Source organism: Babylonia areolata, chromosome 7 (assembly GCF_041734735.1).
Source record: "Babylonia areolata isolate BAREFJ2019XMU chromosome 7, ASM4173473v1, whole genome shotgun sequence".
Classification (NCBI taxonomy): domain Eukaryota; kingdom Metazoa; phylum Mollusca; class Gastropoda; order Neogastropoda; family Buccinidae; genus Babylonia; species Babylonia areolata.
Window position 1 is genome coordinate 50258490 of NC_134882.1, and position 8385 is coordinate 50266874.

The following is an 8385-nucleotide window of genomic DNA, read 5'->3' on the forward strand; positions in this document are numbered from 1 at the left end:
TTATCAGATAAACATTCTTTTCTAATTATTTTAAAAACATTGAAAAGAGGTTGGTACCAGGAGCAAAGAACTTCTGTGCATGAAGAAGGGGGAGAACTCTGTGGCACAAATTGCCAGAGACCTTTCTTATCTCCTTTCTTCCTCTTTTCTTACATGCTGGTTCTGTTCGCTCAATCACATTAAAGCCATATGACAGCCACATACCATCCACATGTCTGCTCATGAGTTTTTGGCTCACAAGTGAAAACATTGGATGTCCATGTCTTGTGAGTTGCACCAGGCAAATATGAAGGTATTTGAGACAATACCTGAATGCTGACCAAACTGGAGACCACATTGCAATTTTAAAGCATCAAACCAAACCCTCTCTTTAGGAGTGCCAATGGGACTATCAATTCTCTCAGTCATTGATTCAAAAGTTTACTTCATGACATTTTAACCCAACGCGCTTAGTCAGGCCTTGAGTGGAAGCATTATATATTTGTGTACCAATCAGAGAGGATTTCTTCTACAGAATTTTGCCAGAGGACAACACTCTCTTTGCAATGGGTTCTTTTTCATTGTGACAAGTGCATGCTGCACAGGGGACCACGGTTTATCGTCTCGGCCAAATGACTAGATGCTCAGTTTGATTTTCTACACTTGGGAGAAACGGTGAGAGTGGAATTTGAACCCGCACCCTAACAAGAGTCTCTATATTGGCTGCAGAGCGTCCTAACCATTCTACCACCCTCCTCTTACAACAGCAAAATACTTACCTGGTGTGGTGAAGCTAAAGGTGTGAATGTAGGCAGGGGAGGTGTGGGCCACAGTGTGCACCCTGTCCGCCATCAGCGTGTAACACGCTGAGTCTTTCTGCACCTGGTGACACATACACATGGTAATAAGAACACATCCTGTCCACCATCAGCGTGTATCATGTTGAGTCTCTCTGCATCTGGTGACACATACACACACATAGTAATAAGAATACACCCTGTCCACCATCAGTGTGTAACACACCAAGTCTCTCTGCAACCAGTGACACATACACATAGTAATAAGAACACATCCTGTCCAACATCAGTGTGTAACACACCAAGTTTCTCTGCAATCGGTGCCACATACACACACATAGTAATAAGAACACACCCTGTCCACCACCAGTGTGTAACATGCCGAATTTCTCTGCACCTGGTGACAAATACACATGGTAATAAGAACACACACTGTCCGCTATCAGTGTGTAATATGCCGAATCTCTCTGCAACCGGTGACACATACACATGGTAATAAGAACACATTCTATTCACACTGCGCTTTTCTCTAACAATCAAAAGGCTCAGAGCGCACTACAAAAAAAAGACATGCTAGAACGGTCAAAGTTTAATATAAATGAAAGCAGTAAACTTATAGAAAAATGTTTACATAAAAATAAACGCATGACAGTATGATCAAACCATACAGTTAACTCTCTCCATACGAACGGCGAAAGAGACGACGTTAACAGCGTTTCACCCCAATTACCACCATCAAAATATTGCAAGTGGAAGGCTCTTATACTGAAGAGGTGAATGTTGACAAAGAATACCACAATTCTGACGACGGAAGCTAAAGGTTGGGTCATTGAGACACCCACTGGACATCCGAGGGGTCTATGTAGAGGAGAAGAGAGGACTGGCCGTACTGAGTGAGTTAAAGTTAAAAACAACAACCAAACAATGGGTATGAAGCACATCACATGAAAAAACCCACTTACGAACTAAGTTCAAGATATGGAAAAAAAAAAGTGATATAGTTCTATTATCAGAAGACAAATTAGTTCAAGTATCTGGTACACTGCTGGCATTGAAAGCCTGTAGACGGAGAAAATCCAATCCAATATCTGTCCATCATCTGTTTAATGAACAGTAAAACTATGGTAACCACACACTGGGTCTGAAGTGCCGATATTATCTGGCCTGGAACTGACTACCCTTGTAATGAAAACACATGTATGACCGATCAGCTGCAGGCTCTGTGACAAACTGCCTTTGCAAGAAGAAGAATAAAGAAATCTGTGCTAACTTATGTGTGGCAACTTCTCCATAATTCTCTAGTGACTGTTTATTTCATTAATTCTCTTCATCTGTTTTTTGTTTGTTTGTTTGTTTTTAAGCTCTAAGAACTTTACAAACACAGAGTAATCTGCACAATAGGCTGCCTACCAGGATAGAGCCAACTGATAACTGCCAGTAGTTGTCACTATTTGTTCTTTTACCAATTTTATTCACCAGTAACATATGAAACTATATATATGAGTATCAATGTCAAGGGAAAAAAAACAACAACAAAAATCCCCCAAACAAACACAGAACATGGCTGTATATATCGAAAATGACAATAATAAATGTTGACCAAATTTGTTACAGATTCTGGCATGTTTATTTCTATATCCCGCCACCACCCCAAGGTAAAACATATTGCTGTGTGAGCAAGCCTGTCAGTCAAAATACACAACCTGCATAAAAGCTAAGTACCTAACAACACATCTGTCTCAGTATCTTGTTAAGGACAGGAATCTGATCCCCTGCCAGAGTCTGCACCAGTGGATCACGGTTCAGTATGTGCAACCAAAACTACCTTTCAGTTATCCACCTACCTGGTCGAAATAGACAGTAAAATCGGATGTAATTAAACCTTTCAGTTTATCCACCTTATTTCCAGCAGGAAGTTGACAGAATGGTTAATACACTTATCTGCCAATACAGTGTCAGTGCGAGTCTAGGTTAGAATCCTAGAGTCACCCTTTCTCCCAAATTTGACTGGAAAATCAAACTGCCCCTCTGGTCATTCAGATGAGGCAATAAAATGAGGTCCTGTGTGCAGCACGAACTTGGTGACAGCAACAAAGGGGTTGTTCTCTGGCAAAGTTCTGTAGAAGAAACTCACGTGACACAAATACGTGTGCATGCACTCTTCTTCTTCTGCGTTCACTCGTATGCACACGAGTGGGCTTTTACGTGTATAACCGTTTTTACCCCGCCATGTAGGCAGCCATACTCCGTTTTCGGGGGTGTGCATGCTGGGTGTGTTCTTGTTTCCATAACCCACCGAAAGCTGACATGGATTACAGGATCTTTAACATGCGTATTTGATCTTCTGCTTGCATATACACACGAAGGGGGTTCAGGCACTAGCAGGTCCGCGCATATGTTGACCTGGGAGATCGTAAAAATCTCCACCCTTTACTCACCAGGCGCCGTCACTGTGATTCGAACCTGGGACCCTCAGATTGACAGTCCAACGCTTTAACCACTCAGCTATTGCGCCCGTCTGTGCATGCACTCGAGGCCTGACTAGTGTGTTGGGTCATGTTACTAACCAGACATCTGTATAGCAGACGTGGTGTGGTGTAGGTAGATTTGTCCAAACACAGTGATGCCTTCGTCGGAAACAAACTGAAACTATCCACCTACCTGGCCAAAGGAGAGGGTAAAGCATCAGTGGGTCACGGAACAGTACGTGTAATTAAAAGCTACCTTTTCTTTTATCCCACATACCTGACTGAAGTAGAGGGTGAAAGCAGTGTCGTTGTGTGGCACAAGCTGCAGTACCCCGGACTGTGTGGCCAGCTGGGAGGTGTCGGCCACAAACCCTGAGGGCAAGGTCACCCGCTGGACCGTCACCCCGCTGTCCTCGTCCACCAACAGCCATCTGCCACACAGCAACAGCACATTTCTCGTCTCTTTTATCACAGTGTTACCGTGTTGTTACTGCTCACGTATATATTGGAGTGGAGTGATGGCCTTGAGGTAACGCGTCCGCCTAGGAAGCGAGAGAATCTGAGGGCGCTGGTTCGAATCACAGCTCAGCCGCCGATATTTTCTCCCCCTCCACTAGACCTTGAGTGGTGGTCTGGACGCTAGTCATTCGGATGAGACGATAAACTGAGGTCCTGTGTGCAGCATGCACTTAGCGCACGTAAAAGAACCCACGGCAACAAAAGGGTTGTTCCTGGCAAAGTTCTGTAGAAAAATCCACTTCGACAGGAAAAACAAATAAAACTGCACGCAGGAAAAAATACAAAAAAATGGGTGGCGCTGTAGTGTAGCGACGCGCTCTCCCTGGGGAGAGCAGCCCGAATTTCACACAGAGAAATCTGTTGTGATAAAAAGGAATACAAATACAAATACAAATATGATAGTCTGCCACACAGCAACAGCACATTTCTCATATCTTTTATCACAGTGTTACCGTGTTGTTGCTGCTCACGTATATATGATAGTCAGTTGTGTCTGACTATGAGAACTGAAGGTGACAGAATGGTTAAGACGCTCATCTGCCTATATATATATATATACATTTTTTTTTTGTATGATAGTCAGTTGTGTTCGACAATGACCATCAGAACAGCAGACGAGGCAACTACTGTCCTGACTGTCTGGGCTAGAGTTTGATCATAGTGGAGAGTTTCTTGCCCATGCTACATCCCCACTCTCTCAGCCAAGAGGATCTCAGGACAGTCAGCGCTGGGATGGTTCCCAAAGGCCAGCTAGCCCCAAAGACTACAGCACTAACGGACAGTGCAATTTTGCCTCCTAGTTTGAGAGTCACAGTCCATCACAAAAGACTAAGCTGTAACTGACTTCCCGTTGTAATGGTGAAACCATTGATCAAACAGCTCTCACTTTGCCATATTGCGGTGTTAGCATGATAACATAAAGAAAATGTATGGTTTCGTGGGAAAACATTATCATAATGATTTTCATAAGAGGCAAATCATTTCTCTAATCTGCAGATGGAAAATGAATTGTTTTAGGACAAAATATGTCAGTAATGTTTCTTGCATCTGTGGTGCTCACATAACAGCCGATCATATACCAACTTGCGATATGTTAAAGTCTCAAATCCCTGAACTGAAATCATCTTCAGTGTTGACCACCTTCAGCAGTCCATTGCTAATGTATGACTTTTTGAACTCCTTGTTAAACAGTCCAGTTGGTTCGCTGTTATAGTTGTTAGTTTTTCATTAGAAATATGTTATATTGTTATGATTTTTTGTTTATTTTTTAAACAAAACTTAAATCAATAATTTTCACACACACACACACACACACACTTTCACTTACTCGTATGCGTACACAGTAATTCCTCCCCCTCCTCCTCCCACTCGATTTTTTTCCTTCCCTCATCTAATATCACTTACAGTGAAAAGACGTTAAACTAAAGAACGAACGAACAAACGGTGTTAGCATATTGTTATTGTTCATGTTTGTATGATAGTCAGTTGTGTCCGACTATGAGGAGGCAGAAGGCAGAATGGTTGAGATGCGCATCTGCCAGGACACAGAGTCTGTGAGGGTCCAGATTTGAATCCCGCTCTCACTCTTTCTCCCAACCTTGACTGGAAAATCAAACTGAGCATCTCGTCATTCAGATGAGACGATAAACTGAGGTCCCATGTGCAGCACACACCTGGCGCACTGAAAAAGAACCCATTGCAATGAGGGTGTTGTCCTCTGGCGAAAATCTGAAGAAGAAATCCACTGTGATAGGTACATAAATATATATATATATATAAATGCACTCGAGGCCTGACTGAGCGCATTGGGTTATGCTGCTTCAGGCATCTGTCTAGCAGATGTGGCATAGTGTACATGGATTTGTCCAAACGCAGTGACGCCTCCTTGAGAAACTGAAACTGAAACAATGACCATCAATATAACAGAAAGAGGCAACTGCTGTCAATTTGACTGTAGTGGAGAGTGTTTTGGGCAAGTTACATCACTTTCATCATTGATCTAGGAGTACTTACTTTCATTAACCATGTCTTTAGTTTGGGAGGACAAGTAGAAATATGGAGGAGAGGGAGGGGGGGGGGAGTACAGTTGATTGCTTTTTTCTACTTGTCCCCAGGTGAAAGTTACCTGTGAATTTCTGACCCTGCCACCCAGTGACACTGACCTGTTGCAGACCATGAGTTTGAAGTGATGCAGACTCTCATCCAGCACAACAGGTACGACCTCATAGGGCGTGTCTCCCACATTGTCCTCCACGTGGTACTTCACCTCCACCTGCCCACAGCACGGATGCGGAGACATGGCAAAATAAGACACAAAAATTGAAAATCTGAGGGAGAAATTATCAAGAAGGTTGAGGGAGGCGAGCTATGGGGGATAAAAAGGATGATGGCAAGATGGAACACGGGTAGAAATAAAAGACACAAAGAAATAAAGAAATGAAGAAAGAAAGAAGACATGAAACACACGAAGCGGGCGCAATAGCCAAGTGGTTAAAGCATTGGACTGTCAATCTGAGGGTCCCGGGTTCGAATCACGGTGACGGCGCCTGGTGGGTGAAGGGTGGAGATTTTTACAATCTCCCAGGTCAACGTATGTGCAGAACTGCTAGTGCCTGAACCCCCTTCGTGTGTATACGCACGCAGAAGATCAAATACGCACGTTAAAGATCCTGTAATCCATGTCAGCGTTCGGTGGGTTATGGAAACAAGAACATACCCAGCATGCACACCCCCGAAAATGGAGTATGGCTGCCTACATGGCGGGGTAAAAACGGTCATACACGTAAAAGCCCACTCGTGTACATACGAGTGAACGTGGGAATTGCACCCCACGAACGCAGAAGAAGAAGAAGAAGAAGAAGAAGAAACACACGAAGGAGAGAAGAACCAAAACGAAGACAAGAGGTGAGAGAGGAGAGAAAGACCCACCTGCGAAAAGACCTCCCCGTGACCAGTGGCTGAAAAATGATTTGGCAGATCCCTCGGGGTGACCCACTGCAAACAGAATGTGATTCTCCTTGTAATGATAATGATGATAATAATAATAATCATCATAACAAGAAGAAAGATGATGATGTTGATGCTGATGATGATAATGATAAAAATCATCATCATCATCATTTTCATCACCACAACACCACCACCACCACCCACCACCACCACCACCACCACTACTACTATTGCAATGATAACAAAGGTGGTCCACTGCAAACAGAGTGTAATTATCCTTGTACGTGTGATACTACTACTGATATAAATACTATGAAGAAGTAGAACAACATCAACGATGACGACAATAATGATGATAATAATAATCATCATCATAATCATGATAATTATGATAATGAAAATGATAATAATAACAACAACAATAATAATAATAATGATTTAGTATCAATGATAATAATGATAACAATAATAATTTTAAAAACAATAAGATGACGATGAAGAAGAAGAAGAAGAATACAGAAAGAACGTCCACAACTCCCCGACAGTTTACAATAAAACAAATCAAGGAACTGTGAATGTGTGGAGTGAAATCCGTTCAATCCGAAGCAAGTTTGTTTTGACATGTTTTATCTGTTGTGTTTTTTACGCATAAAAAAATGCAACATCATATAACTAACATCAGTCACGACATTTATGAGAAAGCTTAATCATGACTGAAAATTCAAGAGTAAAGTAAACATGACCAAACTATGTTCAATATGGAGAAGATATAATTTATGTTGAATTGTTCTTGTTTTTACTATATATCAGATTCTATCAACTCATTCATGTGCAAAGAAAACAACCACCAAAACAACAAAAACCAAAAAAACCAGCAACATACAAATATATCAATATAGTAACGATTATGTATGCGAACACATCCCTGTGTATGCATGTAAACATCAGTGTGTATGTATGTGTGTGTATGCATGTGTGTGTGTGCGTGTGCGTGTGCGTGCGTACATGCATCTGTATATCTGTCTTTTGTTTTCAATGGCAAAGACAAATAGAATGGTTGTGCCATGCAGGACTTTGACTCCATTCTCTCTTTCCCTTTATCTGTCGCCTGTCAGTCAATGCGTAACCCAGTCTACCTCTGCCTGTCTCTCTGTCCGTCTGTCTGTATGTCTGCCTCAGTCTGTCTGCACGTCTGTCTGTCTCTTAGTCCCAGCTCTCTGTCCAATCTGACAAGACAATTTTTTTTTATGATAGAAATATACAATTTGTTTCCATACGCAGCACTTGTAAGAATCAAACGATTGTGGGCTTTCTTCTTAATCCTTACATACATTCATTAATCAACAGTGATTTGGATAAGATGAGATACTGAGGTTCTGTATGCAGCATGAACTTATTGCAAGTAAAAGAACCCACGCCAATAAATGGTTTGTCCCTGATGAAATTCGGCTGAAAATCCAACTTCAACCGCAAAAAAAAGAAAGAAAAAAAAAGAAAAGAAAAAAGCACTTGCAACCAGTGGCAACTGTGGCGGCATGCACCCCGGATTACACACAGAACAATCCGTTGTGATGAAAAACATTCTTACAATTATAATACAACGAAAAACATTCTTACAATTATAATACAAGTCCAATCATTATTCACCCACTCTTTGTCAATCAGTATACTGC